Here is a 21,398-nt window from a genome sequence, read left to right on the forward strand (position 1 = left end):
CCAATGGGATCTACAAGACCACCACCTAGGCAGAGTAGTAAGCCTATCCCCACTGAACTGCATTTGGTGCACTGCGGATGCAAGCCTGCAAGGGTGAGAGGGGCCCACTGTCAGGAACTGACGGCCCACGGACAATGGAATAAGAAAGGTGGGAAGGAACATAATCCGCCTGGAAGCTCGAGCACTCAGACTAGTGTGCCTGCATTTCAGCAACAGACTCTGAGGCGAGTCAATCAGAATAATGTCAAACAACACGACAACAGTTGCTTACATCAACCGCCAGGGAGGAACCAAGAGCCAGCAGGTGACTCTGAAGATAGTCCCCCTCAGGGCATGAGCGGAGATAAACTTACAACGGATCTGAAAAGATCACATCTCAGCAGACTACCTCAGCAGTGAGAACCTACATCCGGGGAAATGGACCCGGTCGACCACAGACTCCCAACTGATAGTAAATCGCTGGGGCCTCCCAGCCATGGATCTATTGGCAAGCCGTCTCAATGCCCAAGTTCCCAGGTTCTTCAGCCGCAGACGAGAACCACAATACTGGGGAATTGACGCTCTCATCCAAACCTCGCCACAGGAAAACTTACTGTACACCTTCCCACCATGACCACTACTGGGCAGGGTCATCCGCAAGAGAGCATCACAGGGGACTAGTTCTACTAGTCGCCCCAGACTGGCCAAGACGACCATAGTGCACAGACATGCGAAGACTACTGGCAGGGAACCCTCTGTGCCTATCTCCACACAGGGACTTTCTCCGGCAGGGCCCGATCCTCCACGAAGATCCGTCTCGATTCTCTCTTACGGTCTGGCTCTTGAAAGGACTAGCCTGAAGAAGCACAGTTACTCAAAGGCAGTGACTGACACCCTGCTCCAAGCATGCAAGTTCTCCACATCCCTGTTTTACATACGGATCTGGAGAGTATTCTAGACCTGGTATGAGGACCGCAGAACTCTCCCACGGACAGCCAAAGTTCCCACAATCCTGGAGTTCCTGCAGGATGGTATGAAGAAGGGGTTGTCACTCAACTTCCTCAAGGTCCAAGTTGCTGCTCTGGCCTGCTTCAGAGCCGAAATGGACGGTATCAAGCTACCAACCCATCCAGATGTGTCCCGCTTCCTGAAAGGGGTTAAACAACTCCAACCACCCCTAAAGTGGCCGGTGCCTCTATGGAATCTCAATCTAGTATTAGACTTCCTAGCGGGGGCCTCCTTCAGACCAACACGCAGTCTGTCACTACGTCTCAACCTTAAAGATGGCATTCTTGGTAGCAATATGTTCAGCTCGGTGCATCTCTGAACTTCAAGCACTATCCTGCCGGGAACCATTCCTCAGGTTCATGCTGGGCACCATACAGCTGCGTACTGTACCATCCTTCCTACCAAAAGTGGTTTCCCAGTTCCACATGAACCAAACCATATCGCTACCATCTCCAGATGAGCACAAGGACTTGGAAGACTCAAGCCTCCTTCGCCATCTAAATGTTGGCAGAATCCTAGTCCAATACTTGAAAAGATCAGAACCTTTGTGCAAACAGACCACATGTTCGTTCTTCACAGCGGGAAGAAACAAGGGGAAGCGGCATCGTGGGCAACCATAGCCCGCTGGATCAAAGAAGTAATCAAGGCAGCCTACATAGAGGCAGGAAAGCCATTACCTCTTCAGGACAAGGCGCATGCTACAAGGGCCCAGGCAGTCTCCTGGGCTGAAGCTAAGCTGCTGTCGCCAGCCAAGATCTGTCGGGCGGTGACGTGGTCTTCCCTACATACCTTCTCCAGGTTCTACCACCTGGATGATCAGGCCAGGGAAGACACAGTCTTCGCAAGGGCAGTCTAAGTGTGCCACGGGCAGCCTCCCACCCTGTGTGGGAGTAGCTTTTCTACATCCCATTGGTCCTGAGTCCATCTGGCTACACACTAGGAAATGGAGAAATTACTTATCTGATAATTTCATTTTCCTTAGTGTAGACAGATGGACTCAGCATCCCACCCATGGCTGCCCCAGAAAACGAGAACCTTGGATAACAAATCTCGAGACTAAGCAAATACAGGTAAGCCATAGCCTACCCCTAGTTCAAAACACCCATACTTTGTCTGGTGTCGGCGTTAATTGGTTGAGTACACTGGCAGTCTCCAGTTTGGAAATCAGTTGAACCAGTTCAAGTTTAATCAATTTATTTAAGCAAACATATATCCACAATGGCTTTTCGAGGAGAATACTGAAGACCTAAGCTTGCTGCATGGGAATATGTAGAGTGATGTCAGCTTTGAAATCTGACTCCGTCTCCCATCTACTATCAGGAGAGCACAATACCCATTGGTCCTGAGTCCATCTGACTACACTAAGGAAAACGAAATTATCAGGTAAGTAATTTCTCCATTCAAAAAACAGAAATCAGGATCTATTGAGGAAAAGAGAAACAAGCACAGGCACATCAGATGTAAAACATTTGGAGGTTGATATTCAAAAGCCATTTAGACAGATAACTGAAAAGTTATCTTCTAAATGGCTCTACGGCTGTATTCAAAGCCATATGCAGCTAGATGTAATCGCATAAATCAGGGGTATTCCAGGGGCAGGCGAGAGGCATTTCCGGGCAGAACAGAGTTAGCCAGATAAGTTATGCTGCTAACTCTGGTTGTGCCTTGGGGCTGCCCTAAAGTTGACCAGATACTTATCCAGCTAACTTTAAGATAGCCTGGGGTATTCAGAGGCGCAGCCATGCTATTGAATATCCCCGTTAAGTTAGCCAAATAGCTATATCCGGCTGACTTAACTAGCTGCTTCGTGGCTGAATATCGGCCTCTAATAGTCCAGTATAGGAGAACATTTGAGGAGAAACTTGCCAGAGACAACAACCAATAATAAAAACTCTTTCAAGTATATTATAAGCAAGAAACTTATGAGGGAGGCAATTGGGCCATTAGATGACCAAATGCTGAAAGGGGTACTGAGGGAAGGTAAGACTATAGAAGAAAACCTATATTAATTCTTTGCTTTGGTATTCACTGCAGAGGATTTTGGGAAGTTTGCCACTCCAGAATCATTCTTTGTAATTTATCATTCAAATGTATCACTGTACCCGAGAAATGAGGGATAGCCAATGTAACACCAATTTTCATAAAGGATGCCACAGGTCATCCAAGTAACTACAGACCGTTGAGCCCAATATCAGTGCTGGTAGATGCTATTTTTAAAAACAAAATTACTGTGAGGTTGATAAACATGGCTTAAAGGGGAAAAGGCAGCATGGATTTAACAAAGATAAATGATGCCTTACTAATCTATTAGAATTCTTTGAAGGTGTGAATAAGTATGTCGCTAAAGATGAGCCGGTTGATATATTGGGGTAGAATTTTCAGAAGGCATTTGATAAAATCTGTCACAAGACTCCTCAGGAATTTAAGAAGTCATGGAATAGTTGGCAATATCTTATTATGGACTGGTAACAAGTTGAAATATAGGAAACAGAGTTAGGATAAATGGTATTGATGCCAAACTTACAGGCCGATACAGAACCAATTGCGAGAAAATGGGCGGCTCCATGTTGAGCGCCCACTCTCCCGAAGCACCCAGCCACCTCTGCTGGGTGCACGATCCTATATGTAAATGAGGGGTCGCGCTAAAAGGAGGAGCTAGGCATGATTACGCGCCCCTAGCGTCTCCTTGGCCCAGGAGAGGTGGCTCTGTCAGCGGGTTCAGGAAACAGACGCTCAATTTTACGAGCGTCTGTTTTCCGAACGTGCTGACAGCTATCGGTTAGGAAAACAGACGCAGGTAAAATTGAGCATCTGATTTCCTATCCTGACCAGCTGGTATAAGGGGTTATAGACGCCCCTTGAAAACAAGCGGCCAAACCCCTGTTAAACATGCGCACGGCCGAGCGCACTTTATAGAATCGGCCTGCTTCTGCGGACACCCGATCAGCATAGCACACTGCAGGGGAGCTCAGGATCAGAAGGTTACCTAGGGAGGGGTGAAAGAACAAAGAATGGTCAGTTTTCCCAATGGAGAGAGGTAAATAGTTGGATGCCTCAAGGATCTTTACTGGGGCCACTATTTAACATTCATTCATAATCTGGAAAAGCAAATAAATGAATTTATTAAATTTGCATGTGACTCAAAAATATTCAAAATAGTTAAACCACAATCCTATGACCCATTCACTAAGGTCTATGCTATTCTCAACCAGAGGAAATATCGAGATTGTCAATGAGTGGACTGAAACATTTGCTATGGTGCTCCCCTCCAGGACTGGCCACAGTTGTAGTCCAGCCTTTGGTTAGCGAACCCTAAGAATATTCTCTGGTCAGAAGGTTTGGAGCTGAGTGAAGAAGAAGTTGGGTCTCCTATCTGGTAGGCAGAGTTGTTGGGAGCTGAAAAGGAAGGAAGCAACCCTATTGTTTCTGGACTCCCACAGTGAGTGTAAGGGTCCAAACAGAAAAGTCCCTATAGATAGTGCTTCAAATTCCTGAGGGATCTTGCAGTGGGTTGGAGAGTACACCCTCCCGCCCCCCCCGTTGGTGGAGTAAATCTCTCACCTTGGCTCTGTCTTTCTATGAGAAAAAGAAGATCCTTCTCTGAGTTCCACGTGTTAATAAAGATCTTCACAATGGAGCAAAAAGTAAGTGTCAATTGCCAATCCCATAGGCATCAGAACAAGGTGGACTACTTATACCCTGGCCTCACCAACTTTTGTGCTGATTGCCGGCCAACACCATATGCAGCTCTCTGCATGCTCATGCTGGTCTCATGAGATATGCAAATCAGTATGGGAAATCTAGTGCTGATTATGCATGTCTTGTGAGAGCAGCGCAAGTATGCAGAGATCCACCTGGTATCAGACAGGACAGCAGGAAAGAATGAATGGTGGGGAACACAGGCTGACTGGGGGTGAGGTCTGAGGTTGTTGGCCGGCTGTGGGGGGGGGGGGGGGAGGGGAAGTCTATGGCTGTGGATGGATGTTGAAGACTGGCTGGGGAGGGGGAGGGAGTCTGAGGCTGGGGGGGAGGGGGTGTCCACGGCTGGATGTTGAAGACTGGCTGGGTAGAAAGGCAGGCAGATTGGCTGGAGAGAGGGCATCTCAGGCAGGCTGGCTGGGGGGGGGGGGGGGGGTTTGAGGCTGGTTGGTGGTGGTGGGGGGTGTTTGCCAAAGCTAGCTAGAAGGGAGTTGAGGCTGGCTGGGGGTGTTTGAGGCTGACCAGTTGGTTGAGGTGTGGTGTGGTTAGAGAAGCAGGCTGCAGACCAAGGAAACCAGGGTCAAATCCCACTGCTGCTCCTTGTGACCTTGGGGAAGTCACTTACCCTCCATTGCCTCAAGTATAAACTTATGGTTAGATTTTAAAAGGGCTGTGTGAATACAGGGGTAGGGGGAGGGATGTGCATTATGGCATGCTTTCTATTAAATCCAGTGAATCCTTTTGTTATTAAGTGTCCTGCCAGTATGAAGAACCATATCTGGTGGGTACTTATAGACATAAGTGAAAGCTGTGTGGTTAAAGACTGGACTTATTTTGTATACTTACTATTTGAATACTTGGAGATGCTGTAATGCTGGGTACATTGAAAATACCTGTTCTGATGAATGTTTTATCATCATTTTATTGTTCAATAAAAAGGATTTAAACAAAAAAAAAGGCTGCTTGTGTGCCATTTTATAAACTATATGCATCGGTTATAAGATACTCTTCATGTGTGTATGTCTGCAGCTCTGCACATGTCTTATGTGCACCTGGGAGAGGGAGAGAGGCTCTTTATAAGGCTCAGCCTGATACCCTATATATGGACCATTGTAAGGGGGCACTTTGATTCAGGGTGAGTTTTCGGGAGATGGTGTTACAGACACATTCAGAGGTATCCATTGTAAAATTGACATCAGTAAAGAATTTTAGACCTTATAAGTGATGAAAAGGAGTTGATTTGTACATTGCAGCTAGCAGAGACTGCAGTGTACAAAGTAACTCCTCTTGTTAGAATTCTCATCACTTATAAGGTCTAAAATTCTTTAACGATGTGAATTTTACAAGGAATACCTCTGAATGTTTGGATAGTCTTCTGGAGGAAATGTTATTAACACAAACGGCCCCAAAGAGTCACATGACAGGATGGAGGAGTAAGATGTGCTCTTGCTGAGCTCCGCACTCCAGAGCCGATTTAATTTTTGTCTTCCTTTGCTTTTTGAGTCTAATTCCCTTAGAGACTGTGAAAGTCACTTTTTTTTTTTTTACTCTGGCTTCCGTGTTTTCGGACTGTATGGCGACAAAAGCCTTGCGCCGTGGCACGGAGAAAGTGAAGCAGAAAGAGCCTAAAATGGCCTTCAGGATATGAAGGTAACTGAGGTCGTCGAGGCAGAAGTAGCAGCGTTGGATGTTAAATTTGATAAGCTTTATGAAAAATTTGAGGACAATAATCAGCTTTCAGCTGATTTTGCTAAGCGATTCCAGGAAATAGAAGCGCGTATAGGAGCAGTGGAGGACCGTGCAGCTACTTCTGACTCACAGCTGCTTGCTCTAAAAGGATTTGTTAAGGGGAGAAGTTCCTCGGTAAATGTTCAGAAAGTCTTGGCCTCTTTGGAGGCATATCAGTGGCAAGGAATCCCATCGATTTGGATTAGTTTTGTTGCTGAAAAAGCATTTGATCGAGTAAGTTGGTCTTTTATGTTTGCTACCTTGGGAAGAATGAGTATTGAGTGATATTTCTGTAGAGTAATTGAGGTACTATATCATTCTCCTTTGGCTCCTATCTTGGTTAATGGGATCCCCTCAGAGCCTATTAAGCTTCGGAGAGGAACACGGGAGGGATGTCCCTTGTCCGCCCTACTATTCCTCATTAGTTTGGAAACTCTAATGAGCAGAATTAGAAGTAATGGCAAATGATCCAAGATGGCGCTGTGAAGGGAGGATGGAATTAGAGCTTGCTCTCTGAAAACTTGCTTTTTCTTCAAAATTACATGCCGCATACAAAAAGGAAGGGTAGGATTCGGTTTGAATCCTCTGCGCCTACCTTATTCACCCCGACTCAGCCTACTATTAAGGAGTTCTTTACTCCGGCGAATGCATCAACCCCGGGAGGGAGGTCTGCAGCGGAGCTGAGGGAGGAACACACCCTGGCCCTGCAGGACACACAAACATCTTTTAACCCCGGGGCTCCTGAGACTCCTTCTCCACCGTTCCATGTCCCTGCTCAGGCCCTGGGTTGGGCTCCACGGCGGTCACAGATGGAAGTGAAGCGGACTGCAGAGGCAGGATCCAGAGCATTGGGCGTGGGCTCTACATCCGACCGAGCTACAGGCCCAATGGTCCCATCTGTGGTGTGGCGGGCCGACTCAGAGGAGCAGGTTCAGCCGGGCCTGAGTGGTTTGGTAACCATTCGAGTGGAGAGAGAAGAATCAACAGATGAATCTGTAAGGATACCAGAAGTCTGCTGAGAAGGTGGGGTAAGCACTGCTTTCAACTCTAAATTGCCTAAACCCCAAGTGATTACACTAGAAGCTGTCTGGAATGCTTTAATTTCCTTGGAAAAGTCGATTTCTTCATTAACTGTGGCTGTAACTGATTCACAAAACAGTATCCAAACTATGGAACCACTACTTAATTCTCATGATGTTAAAATTAAGGACTTGGACACACAAGTTTCGCATTTACAAGAAGTTCAAACAAATTTATTACATGGAGAAGTAGTAAATATGAAAAGAATGGAGAATATGGAAAATGCTCTCAGATATTTAAATCTTAGAGTGTTAAATTTTCCTCACATTAAATTAATATCACCGAGGGATCAATTTAAAAAATATATGATGGATATACTACACTTTCCTCTAGATGCTATTCCGCCATTATCCAATATATATATATATATATTTTTTTTTTTTTTTTTTTTTTTTTAACCTTCAGAAAAGAAAGGAAACCAAGATACTACTGCTGATTTGCCTCAGAATATGGGCAAGACCTCTCAACCTTACTGGAAACATCAGAGGAGGATCAAGTGGATTTCCGAGGAACATTGCTAGTAACTTTTGTTTTTCCAGCTGATAGAGATTCTATATTGAGACTTTTTCTTTGTAACAGAGAAAAATTATATTACGGTCAGAAGATATGGGTTTATCCCGATATTACCAGAACTACCCAGACCCGCAGGAAGAAGCTGTTAGGAATGTGCCCAGAGACTGGACAACTAGGAGCACAGATTACAATTAGATACCCTCGTAAATGCGTAATGAAACTTAATATTCGGTATATCTTCTTTGAACCATCCCAGCTGCGTTTCTTCTTAGATAATCATAGGATTGAGGGCAATGTTACCTAGCCAGATCAGGATATATAATATGTATAATTTTGTCTCCCTTTATTTCTTTTTCCCTTTTTCCTATTTAAGAGTGTGTTCTTGTAACTCTTGGATCTCCCAAATTAACCGTATACAGGGTCTAATAACTACCTAGAAATAGATGTCTAGATTGTATATCTTAGCCTAGTATTTTCTTTTAAATTATTTGTAAATTACCCATTCTAGATTGAACTGATTTCTGTGTAAAGTTGTTAATAAATGAATAAATTAAAAAAAAAAGTAGTATTTATTTTATTTATTATTTAATGTAATGGCAATATTAAAAGGATTTCTATGAAAGGGGGAAATAGCACCATTTAAATTGGTTGCTTTCGCGAATGACATTTTGGTGCATCTCAGGGAGCCCCAGGATTCTTGGTCAGCATTTTAACGGAATTTACCACTTATGGTGGGATTGCAGGACTCAAAATGAACCTAGGTAAATCTAGGGTTCTTTTGACAAAACCAGAGCTTCAAACATAGTGGATGGAAGATTTCCTGTCCCCAGGGTAGAAGAATCATTGGTATATTTAGGTGTGTTGATCCATCAGATTCCAGAGAGAGTGCAAACTTTAAACTATACTATTACATGGAAACGTACTTGTAGTCAATTACAAAAATGGATGGATAGTTGCATTATATCAGATGATGGTTCTTCCCCAATGGCTGTATCAAATGCAATTGCTCCCTGTTTATTGAATGCAGAAAGAACTTGCTGGCATAGACAAACAATTGCGACTGCTCTTTTGGAAAGGTTTAAAACTTCGTATAGCATTAGCACAGTTGCGATGTCTTAATACACAGGGCGAGTTGGGGTTAGCTGATCTTAAGATATATAATGTTGCTTGTCACCTATGCCATATTGGAGGACTGGATAATGGATACTAATTATTACACGCCACTCTCTATAGAAAAACAGAGTGCAACCTTTGGAGTTGCGATATGTTTTGCATAAAACTAGGCATGTCTTTCCAATTCATCTCCAGAGTAGTGCACTTATCTGACCAGCTTTGTGCACTTGGTGCTGGTTCTGCAAAAGGATAGGGCTTAGATATCAGATCACAATAAAATCTTTAAATGTTGGCATGATAAAGGTATTCAAACTGCTTTAGACTGTAAACATTTTTTGCATACTTGCAATTACTGCATTACGTTACTTCTCTGACTTTGCCTGATCTCCATAATCAAGTAGATTTTCATTTGGATGACCCAAGTAGACACAAGGTATCTTTTTGGTATAAATTGTTACATAAAAGGAACTGTAAACTAAATTGGGTTTCTTAGTGGAGGGATGGAATAAGGAATTGGGGACTAAATTGACCTCTGCTTATTATGTGGAATGTTTTCTGAAAGTGCAGTCCTTGTCTGTTAACATTAATCTTGTGGATCTCCAATTTAAGTTCGTTTTTACATTTCCGCTAAAGCTACTCATCAGATGGGTAAAACAGGCTTGGGACAGTGTCCTAAATGTAGGGAAGACGATAGTACCTTGGGACATCAATTTTGGGCCTGCTCCATCATTCAGAGGTTTTGGGAGTCCATCCAGGACTATTTACATAAGATGAGTGGCTTTTCCAGTGGTTAACATCTTTTTATGGGACGATATGGGAGGAATAATGTTTTCTAGTAAATATGTTAAATGGTGGTGCCAGCTGACAATATTGTTTGCAAAAAAATGTATCTTGCAGAAATGGCTGTCTTTTGACTCACCTACTGTGATACAATTGAGAAATCTTGTGCATCAAACATATATTCTGGATAAATATATTGAAAAAACTGAATGGTTCCAGAAGAAACGAGATTTTGCGAAATGCTGGGTGTTTATCTGAATTTGTCATTTCCTTTTGCAAGGAGTTTGATTGTCAATGATCTGTCTACTTGCATTTCCTACCAATGTATCATTGTTGAAAGTGACATGGGTGGCCTATTACCTTGCGTGATGTTAGTTCAGGATCTGGGGAGGGGGGGAAAGTGGAGCAGTGGGGATGCAGTTGGGTTCTCTCATGTATTTTCTACCTCATGATGTCACCTGATGGGTTGAAGAAATCCTCACATCGGTTGCCTCTGGTTAATGTGATCAGTTCTGCTGTGAAGGGGAATCTGGAGTTGTTTTGTTTTCCAAAAAAAAAAACAAACCCAAAGAAAAACTGTTGTATCATGCCTGGGTTATGATGCTGGTAAAGAACCTGGCAAATGTTGCATTTAATGTTTTTTATTATTGCCTTAATAAACAGATTTCAACATAACACAAACAGTCCAATTTTAAAATCCCTACATATGCGTATTCAGGGAGATACGTGCATGGCCAGGCCATACGCATATCTCCCAGTATGCGCCAAAGAACGGCTTGAGCAAAAAGGGGCAGTCCGGGGGCAGGATCTGGGTAGGGCATGGGTGGGCCAGGACAGTGGTGCTATCCCGCTGAAGCATGCACCAGGATCAGACTGGCATGCGCAACCTATTAGGTTCTATTTTAGGAGTTACCACCCAGGAAAGAGATCTAGGTGTCATAGTGGATAATACATCAAAATCGTGGGCCCAGTGTGCTGTGGCAATCAAAAAAGCAAACAGAATGTTAGGAATTATTAAGAAGGGAATGGCAAATAAAATGGAGGATGTCATAATGCCTCTGTATCGCTCCATTGTGAGACTGCATCTTGAAGACTGTGTGCAGTTCTGGTCACCACATTTCAAAAAGGATATAGCTACACTGGAGAAAGTGCAGAGAAGGGTGACCAAAATGATAAGGGGCATGGAACGGCTGCCCCATGAAGAAAAGCTAAAGAATATAGGGCTGTTCAGTTTGGAGAAGAGAGGACTTGAGGGGGATATGATAGAAGTCTACAAAATCATGAAAGGACTTGAACAAGTTAATGGAAATCAGTTATTTACTCTCTCAGATAATAGGACCAGTGGGCACTCCATGAAGTTAGCAAGTAGCTCATTTAAAACAAATTGAAGAAAATTCTTTTTCACTCAGTGCATAGTTAAGCTCTGAAATTCATTGCCAGAGGATGTGGTTACGACAGTTAGTGTAACTGAGTTTAAAAAAGGTTTGCGCAAGTTCCTAGAGGATAAATCCATAAACTGCTATGATGGTAATTAATAAGTAATAGGAACTTGTGATCTATCTGTTTCGGTACTTGCCAGGTACTTATGACTTGGATTGGCCACTGTTGGAAACAGGATACTGGGCTTGATGGACCCTTGGTCTGACACAGTATGGCATATCTTATGCTCATATGGGTAAGTTGTGAAACAAAATAATGTAGGTTAGTTAGGGGGATTTTAGGGGTTGGGATTAGTAGGGGAAAAGGCAGACAGGGTAGGTAGGCAGTTCTGTTGTATCAGAACATCCTGTTGTACCAATAAAGGAGCGGACTGGGAGGGAACTGGGAATCGGGACAATCATATAGCTGCATTCATATTATAAAATTCCCCCCATTACGCTCGTAATTCGGCACTCATGCACATGGGTAGTGGATTTTATAACAAGCACACGTTGTCACAGGCATGTTATAAAATCAGCGCTCCTTGTGCGTGCACCAGGAACCGCACGCATATGGTCGCCCACACATGGGTATTAAAATTTACCTTTTAATAACTTGGCAGGCACAGGGATCACTACCTCCTACATCTGGGAATGGCTAACAGGGAAGGGATCTTCTGGGTACTTGATGGATCATTGATTGTATCCAACATGGTACTTATGTTCTCATATCCCTCTGCCCAATCCCTGAGTCATTCAGTCCTAGAGATGAAAAGTCCTGTATCCTTGTATTAACTCTCTGAGCCACCTTAACATGGTTGTTTCTGAGGAAAACATTCATGAATATGTTTCATAAAGATCTATCTTTTTATATATATATATGTACACACACACTATTGTCACAAACATTTCTCATCAGCTGTTTACCTTTAGTGATATGGTGAAATATAAGACTTCAGTATCAGTTCTGGCACAGATCTGTGCCCTTTAGCAGAGAGGAAGGAGCCAGGAATCGTGGTTTGGGCAATCATAAGGCTATAAGAAGGAAAAACATCCTCCAAAAACCTGCTCTTCAAATGTAAGCATGCCTGGAGGGATTTCTAATTATCTGCTTTTGTTTTGTTTGCTTTCTTCTTTATACTATAAAGCTTTGTATTCTGTTGACAATAAAAGACAGATAAGAAGTTTGTTGACCACATGCACCCAACAAAAAAACAAATCTCATGAGACTGTTATTGTATCCCGTGTACAAACTTACATCAAGGGTTAATCCCATGATAAAACAAAACCCTGAATTATCTCCTATGGATCTAATGCGTCTTCATTATGAATATCTTGAAAACCAGACATGTTTGTGGCACTCTTGGACAGGCAACCAGAGTTGCCTGTCCAAGAGCTAGATGTACTGATACCCCTATATCTGGAAGAATGACTCAGATAGGTATCGTTTTCATTTTTGTCCATTTCTAGCAGCAGTTCTAACTTTACTTCCTTTAGAATTAAAACTTTCATGGCTACTACTGCCAGTCATGTTTTTAGCATATCCAATGCTTTTGGAGTGGAGGAGTAGCCTAGTGGTTAGAGCAGTGGGCTATAAACCAGGAGGCCATGGTTTAAGTTCCACCGTCACTCCTTGTGACCTTGGGCAAGTCACTTTACCCTTATTTGCCTGGCAGCCTGGGATGTGTGTAAGTCCCGGGGCTTCAGGGTGGGGCTAGAGGCCCCTGGCACAGCAGCCATTTGCCACTGTGCAGGGGGATTACGTACCTGTGCCTGCTTTGAGCAGGCGCAAAAGGTGAGATAACATTTTTTTGGGGGGTTAGGATAGGGCTAGGGAGCGAGAAGGTTAGGGGAAGGGTTAGGAAGGATAGATTAGGAGGTTGGGAAGTTCCCTCTCAGGCCAACCCCCAATTTTATAATATGCGCACGCAACCTTTTAAAATCTACCTCAAAATGTATTAGCCTATAAAAAATAAGGTCAATGGCTTAGAAAGATACAAAACAAGAACTGCAATCTTGAACAGCAAACACCTATCTAATACCACATCCCCCAAAAAACATTTACACATTTCCTTAATTTATGATCTCCTCATAAAAGTACAACACTTATTCCACAGATAGCAAATTATACCTCTCTCTTACTCAGACATTCAATTGTCAATCTTTTCAAAGTTTTCATGGCCTGACAGTTTATAAAGTATTCAACAAATTAACACAGGAGAGAAAGAACAGGGACAATAGCAAATGGAGCTTTATCTGCCTTACATAAGGGCTCTATCTCTGCAACCTCCTCCCTGCAGGTGTTTCCTTACCAGAAGGAATGTACAATCTAGCTGGGGAGGTTCAGAGATATTTAATGAAGAGAAGTTGGGGGGGGGAGGGGGGTTGTTTGTTTTTGTTTTTTTAATTTTTAATTTATCATTTTCAAAATTTACAACAATAAAACGTATGTTGTAATAAACAGATATATCGATACATATTACAACTGCAATACAATTTTTAAGAATAATTATCTTTTATCTGTATATTTCTAAAATATTAAGGGGGTTGCAATCTAGCGGTTTATAAGTAAAGAAAAACATACTTTCATTTTATAAAGCCCACAATGTTGAGACCCAGCAAACAAACTTATCCTACCACCAAAACCTGGTCAGTAACCTCTGGGGTATAAGTGTCCAAGAATTTATGCAAGTGTAGTGGTTCAAAGAAAACACAATTGTTATTCAAATAATTCTCTAAACATTTACAAGGATATTTTAAGGTAAACTTGCCCCCTCTGGTTACTACCTCAGGTCTCATAATAAACTTTTTTCTTCTTTCTTGCGTGATCCTTGAAAGGTCTGGATATAAACAAATTTTTCCACCATGAAATTCCTTTAATCTATTTCGCGTAAACATTCGAAACACTAAGTCTGGATCCGATGGAAGAGTAAAAGACACAAATAATGTCCTTCTTTTTGAAATTTCTGAATCTAAAGACATTTCCAGAACTTGAGTTAAGTTCAAGGTGACTTCTGATAGTTGATCTCCATTCAATTTTTCTTCTCTTGTAGGAAGATAATATATTCTATTAAGCATTGGTAACATCTTAGAAGATAATTTAAAACATGCACGAGATATTTCTTGAACATATCATAAGGAGATATGATTTCTACAAACGGAAAATTAAGGACTCGAAGATTTGAATATTTTCCAAGGTTCTCAATATTCTCCATTTTCTTAATATTCACAGCCTCTACCCTTAATATTTCATGCTGCGCCAACTCAACTTTATCAATTCTTGCCTCTAATTGTTCCATTTTGTTTCTTGTAAAGTAATTTTACTCTCAATGTTCTGAAATTGCAAATTAGATTCCAAGGTAATCTTAGTTAAATTTGAAATTGCTGTCTCCAAACCTTTCAAAGCGCTCCACAAAGAATCTAAGGTTGGTTTCACCATTAGAGCAAAAACATCCAACTGCTTCTTAGTCGTCTCGTCTCCCGTTGCTGCCAGGTTCCCTATCTCCACCCCCCAAGTTTCTTCTTCCATACTGGTAGCAGAATCTCCAGAAGAAAAATCTCTCACTGGCCTGAACTTTAGCCAGTTTCCTGCTCCTGCTGTATCCACCCTTACGGGTTCGCTGGAAACCCCAGGCATCGGTTCAGCCTTCCCTTGTTTCTGTAGGCCCAGTACGTCCTCTACCTAAGTCACAATCATGGGAGGAGAGGGAGTTTTCAGTGTGCCGGGGCTTAATGTGAGCACGCCACTGCCAATTTCCCCTGAGCCAGGCATTGTTCTCTGATGTGGCAAGATGACGCTGAGGGCTTCTGTGTGGCGTGCCTCTCTTTGGCTTTTAAAGGGACCACAGCAGGAAAAGCCTGCGGCCCCTAAAAATGATATCACAAGTCTTGAGCCTCACAAGTCCTTGTTTCCCTGCAATCCATGCCTTAGCAATAGGTCCACTACAGCTTGTAGAGTGAGTTGCCTCAGCGATCCTGGTCTTTGTCTCTTCAGTTCCTGGTCTCCTTGTCTTCTGCTCCAGTGGTCTTCATCTTTCATTGTGTGGTCAGTCTTCAGTTCTTCAGTATTTTCTGTCTCCTTGCCTGCCTGCCTATGCTGTTTCTTACCTCTCTGTCTGACTGTCCATCCCACCTTTCCTTGGACAGATCTCTGGTTCTTTAACCTGCTTCTGGGACTCTTCTTGACCACAGCTTGATCCTAGATTACATCTGAACTCCGCCTGCTACTACCCACTGCCTGATTCTATTCTATGGCTGAACTCCGCTTGCCACTGACCATAGCCTGATCTTCAACTATGACTGAACACCTCCTGGTTCTCGATTATGCCTGAACTCTGCCTAACCCAGACCTTGGCCTGTAACTCTATTATCTCCATGGATCCTCAGCTCTTCAGCAGAGGCCCCCACTTAAGACCTACCAGCTCCGGGACCAGAGGGCTCAACGTAAGATAAACTTGGGCTGGTATAGATGAAGCTCCAATTGGATCTCTGCCTCATCTAGATCCACCAGCTGATGGTAGAGACCTGGAAAACTCCACACTGCAGGTTGCACCAACTCCACCTCGGTCTAAGGGTCCACGCCTGCAACATTTTGCCTGTTCTATTTTTGGCTTATTTACTATTTTGATCCATTTTTGGAAATCTTCCTTGTAAAAACTTTGGTACCCCTTTCACAGAGGATTTGGGGCATCCCTGTATAAGGTTAGATCAGGGGGTGGGAAAGATTCTGCTGCTATCTCACCTCCAGTGGACAAATCAGTCGGTGACCTGATGCAGAGGGATTTCACATTTGAGTTGTGTTTTTCTTCACTGACTCTCTCTTCATTTTGGGAGACAAGGAAGTTGTTTCCAATTTTCTTGACTTGTTTTTCCCCTTTTGAGTCAGTCTCTTTTTGTTCCTTTGGAGCTGAGTACCCTTGGAACCAGGAAATCAGTTTCCAATCCATTGGGAGAGGTGGTGTCTTTCATCTAGGAAGAGCCTGAGGAGTGGAAGTTTTGTTAGAGGGGAATGGATCCCTGTCCCTTGCCAGAGGGAAGAGGTTTAAGGTAATGTTCAAGAGCTGCTTTTCTACTGACTTAAGTGTGCTGCACTTGAATGGAAAATGCTCACTGGTGCTTTCAGAAGCAGATCTAAGGCATTTAAGAACACTGCAGGAAATGTATGGGAATTGGGACTTACCGTGTTCTGACAAGTAATTGGGACTAACTTCTAACCATTCTACAGTGGGGAGAAGATTGAGATAAAATTGGGTGGTGGAAGAAGAATTATACTTTCTTAAATCTGAGTAATTGGAAAAGAGGAGGAGATCAATTGTTAAGGAATTGGTTTCCATAAATGTATAGACTTTACTAGAAAAGTGATATCTCAAATGTATTAATCTTTCTTCTTCCTTATTGTTCATCAACTTTATATAAATCTAAGTGTTGTAAAGAATCTTTATTTCAATTTATCAAAGAAGTTGGAAACCACATTGCTTTTCAGTGTGATCATTGCTGCTATAGACTGTGGAGATTATCAGTGCTAACGACAGAGACTTGGAAAAGGGACCAAGTACATGGTTAATGCAAAAGGGCCTTGCAACTATGCTCCCCCCCCCCCCCCGCCCCCCCACAGGGAGCTCTGGATCTCAGACGTAAAAGCTATCCATGGAGAACTGATTGCAGATAAGATCTATTTTAATTTTATGTGCCTTTGAGAACAGCATCAGGGTTCTATTCCACCCAGGGAATGCGCAGCACTCCTATATTTATACAGGTAGCTCTGCCTATGTATATGCCACCTGGATCCCTGGCGGTGATCTCTCGACTCCTCTCCTGGGGGATGCTGGGAGCAGTATGCAGATGAGCCTTCCGGTCCTCCTCTACTGTTTTCCCAACTATCCCTTGAAAGACTGACAAGCTAGTAAATCTTTATCCTAATTTGCCGATATATCTCATGGAGATGTCTGTGAGACCATTAGGATTCACTGCCATACGGGGTTTCACTGAATCTCAGCTATGGTGTTGAGGCAGATTCCTGATTTATACAGGAGTGATCAGGTGTTACGGTTGTGGACCCTTGGGCCGGCTGAGACAGTGGATGGTATGCTGCGGAGGCCCACAGCAAGTGTCGCAGCCGGGAGGCGGTACTGAAAGAACTCGGAAGAGGCTTCACCACTGAAAGTCCGAGGTCCCCCCAGGAGGAACCCATAGGGACCCGGACCTCTTGGACTTAGATGGGACCCTGTACGATCAAGGATCTGGGCAGTGGCCGAAGAGATGGATGAAGGATGGCAGGGCCCAGGTAGTCGAAGAGTCTTCACCCTCAGAAGCCCATGAGAGCCCGAGCCGCTGGGACTTAGGAGAATCCTCTGGGCCAGCAAGTACCAGATACCTGAGATGATGGAAGAAGCCGAAGTCGGAGTCCAAGAGCGAAGCCGGGTCAGAAGCCAGAAGTCCAAGATCCAATCCAAAGCCAGGGACGTAAGCAGAAGACAGAGTCGTGGGACGGAGCTGGGTCAAGCCAGGAGTCAGAGGACGAACCAAAACCAGGAGCGGAAGCTAGAAGTGAAGTCCGGAGATGAAGCCGGGTCAGAAGCCAGCAGTCAATACCAAAGCCAGGAGCGGAAGCCGAAGACGAAGACAAGAACAAGGCAGGTCAGGAGCCAGAAGACAAGATGAACAGGACACACTGCAGCAACTAAATACTCAGGGGAACTGAGGAGCCTCGTTGCAAGGCAAGGTTCTAGGCTAGCTGCAGGGTTTAAATAACCCTGTAGCGTCTGATGTCATCCAGGGGGTTTGGCCTATTCTCCCATGCTGGCCCCTTTAAATCCGGAGCCCCCTGCACACGCGTGCACACCTAGGGGCAGGGCCAGCGACAAGAGGACGACAGCGTCTCCCTAGCGGGGAGAACGCCGCAGCAGAAGCCCAACCAGGCCACATTGGCTGGGGAGTCCCTCCAGCGGTCCAGGCCGGCCTCAGAGTGAGTGCAGGTCCCAGGGCACGGCCCAGGACAGTAACATCTGGCTTGGATAAGTGTGAGAACACTGGCTTAATTACCTTTCAGCTGAGTTAATTAGTTTAGCATTGCGTAATTACTAAGTGGAAGTTGGCTTAGAGATAACACTTAAATTTTGTTTATCTTTCATTTCAGTGCTTTGTGCTGTGTGACTGTAACAAACTTAAAAACTAAAACCAAAACAAAGAAAAGAATTATTTGTACCGTATTAAACCTTGTATACCTTATGCTGCTACGATAAACTCATTGACTACTTCACAAAAGTGTCTGTAACTGCTCCCTAAAACTAATGAATTTGTAACATAAGGCTATTAGATTAATTATTTTAATCAATTGTAAGATATCCACACAAGATAGTCATACAATCAGATATGTATTACCTTTGCATCCAAAAGTAGATCAAATATGCTCAATGCATTAAAACATTAAAATTAGTAATTTTTTTTTTTAAGAAAAGATTTATAGTAGAGGAGTGGCCTAGCAATGAGCTGTGAACTAGGGTTCAAATCCCACTGATGCTTCTTGTGACCTTGGGCAAGTCACTTCACCTTCCATTTCTATTGTAAGCTATCTGGAGATATGAAAATACCTACAGTACCTGAATGTAATCCGCTTTGATGTGCCTGAAAAGCAGAATGTAAATCAAATAATAAAATCTCTTGGATACAGCAAATAACAATCAAGATGAACAATTTACTAGACCATAAGCCAAACGGAGGTCTTTAGATAGGTTAATGTACATAAGAGTTTGCAAAACAATAGCTACATTCTTGGGAAAGACTATTCTACAATATCACCATATCAAAATCAAATCCAGCACTTAGACAGCTCTGTGGGCTTTCCCGTTTTATTATATCAAAAAAGGAATAATCTAGAAAATGTTGATTTGTACAATCGTGGTTCTAAAGCCAGTAAGAATGTATTGGTGAATAATTTTTGGGGTTGGTTTATGGGCAAAGTGGAGTTCATTAATGGAATATCTATGGTGGTTCCACCTCCTACATCCTCCGAATTTCTTTTTATGAACCATGCCAAATAATGTTTTGCTCATACCACATATCTGCCTTATAATTCCCTGACTAACGGTTGCTATTTAGCAACAAATCTGGATTTCCCATTATATTTGCCATCCAAAAAGCCCAAAAAGACTTGGGGTGAATTGAGTCCATAGTCAAAACCAGACATGTTTTTATAGACAAGCAGAGGCATGCTCACAACCTCTCATACACAACACACAACATTTACCACCACCTCTAACCCAGTCTCATGTACTGCTTGTCACACAGCCTACAAATCATCTCAGATCACATCTTCTACCTGGTATTTCTTAGCTCCCATCCCCTCCTCACCCTGCAGCAGAGTCTGATTTATTATCTCTTAATGGAGCCAGATTTGGCATCTTCTGGCTATTTTCCTTCTGGATTGGCATTTGCACCAGAAGTGCTGGAAGTTTGCACAAATCTAGGAGGCAGCAGAATGAACTTGGCCCTTACAAGGGCTGCTGGTCATGATCAGCCCCTTGTGGGCCACTGGAGAGTAATGTAGGGGAGTTTAATAATTAGAGGCAATAGGCACACCTCCTGTTGCTCTCCTTTCTACATTCCCCCTTCCTGTCATTCACTCCTCACCATTTCTCCCTTTATGCATCCTCTTACACCTTCTTTCCCAATCCCACCCCTCTATTTTATCTTCTCTACCCCTGTGCCTATGTCCTCTACCAGCTCTCCCACTGTTGCAGGCCGAAGCAATATCATGCATGTAAAAAACATGCGGCCAAAGTGGACGCACTTTTTTTTAAACACGTGTATATCCACCTCTTCTGGGCGCTCCATGCAATACGCAAATGAGCTGCCGTGATAAAAGGGATGTGCAATGATAATTTGTGCGTCCCTAGCGCTCTGCACCGGGTGCCCAGGAGAAGTGGCTGTGCGTCCACAACAGCCTGGCCAGAGCTCCTTCTCCACTCCCCAGCAGGGCTGTTCCCTTTCAGGACAGCCTTCTGAAAGGGGATCGGTCCTTTCACTGACATGTGACAGGGAATCGACCAATTGGCAGTAAGAGAAGCAGTGAATAAATTAATATTAAGTGATCTGTGTGTGCAGGTTACTCAAACAGATGCTCAATTTATGCGTGTCCGTTTTATCCCACAGCAGCTAATTTACTAGCACAATACGCATGCACAATATACATGGCCCTGAGGGTGTATATTGTGCACACCAAAATGTTTTTTTTTACGCCAAGCTTTTTTTTTTTGCATGGTGCTGCTTTCTATGGTTCTTCCCACTTAGTATCATAATGATACTAAGAAGGAGGAACCACAGAAAAGCAGTTTTCTAAGTTGAGCCTTTGCTGTGCAGTAAAACTTTACGCCTGCTCTGGGCAGGCATAAAATTTGACGGGTTAAAAAGTGCGCCTCAGGCACACAGGACATTTTTGCATTTCGGGCTAATAACTAATATAGCCTCATCTACGTGGAATTTACATGTGATGAGCATCATTAGCTATGCATGAGTTTGGATGCGCGTTTTGGACTCGCTGATTCCCTTATTGCATCGGGGGTTGTGGATGCACATCCAAAACTTGTGTGCAAGCACTCATTAACCTGTGCGCTAGGCTCAGTGCACAATATTGCATCAGCCTGTTAATTTTTAATTTTATTTGGTCGCATCCCAGGCTTCGAAAACCAAACTCACTCCCTCTGGTCGTGGGCAAATCATATTATTTCCCACTGCCTCAGGTACCCACCTAGATTGAAATCACTCTGGGGCTGGACCTATATGTTTACTTTTGTATGGTGCTCTCATTAGGGTGACATGCTGAAATAACACAAAATATTTCTTCTGATTGCTGAAGAGTTTCAGCACTGACCATCCTTTCAAGACCTCATCTTTAGCAATACTCTATTCATATAATAGGACTTGTGGCCGAGATTCAAGCCAGGTCTACTATAGCATTCCTAATCTGCTGCATTATCTGGATAAAGTTCACCTACGGTGAAGATCATCCTCATCACAAGAACCGGCTTTACTAGGAGGAGATGCCAATGTCATCACAATAATAGCAAACTGCAGGAGAACACA

This window comes from Rhinatrema bivittatum, chromosome 12, assembly GCF_901001135.1.
Source record: "Rhinatrema bivittatum chromosome 12, aRhiBiv1.1, whole genome shotgun sequence".
Lineage (NCBI taxonomy): Eukaryota > Metazoa > Chordata > Amphibia > Gymnophiona > Rhinatrematidae > Rhinatrema > Rhinatrema bivittatum.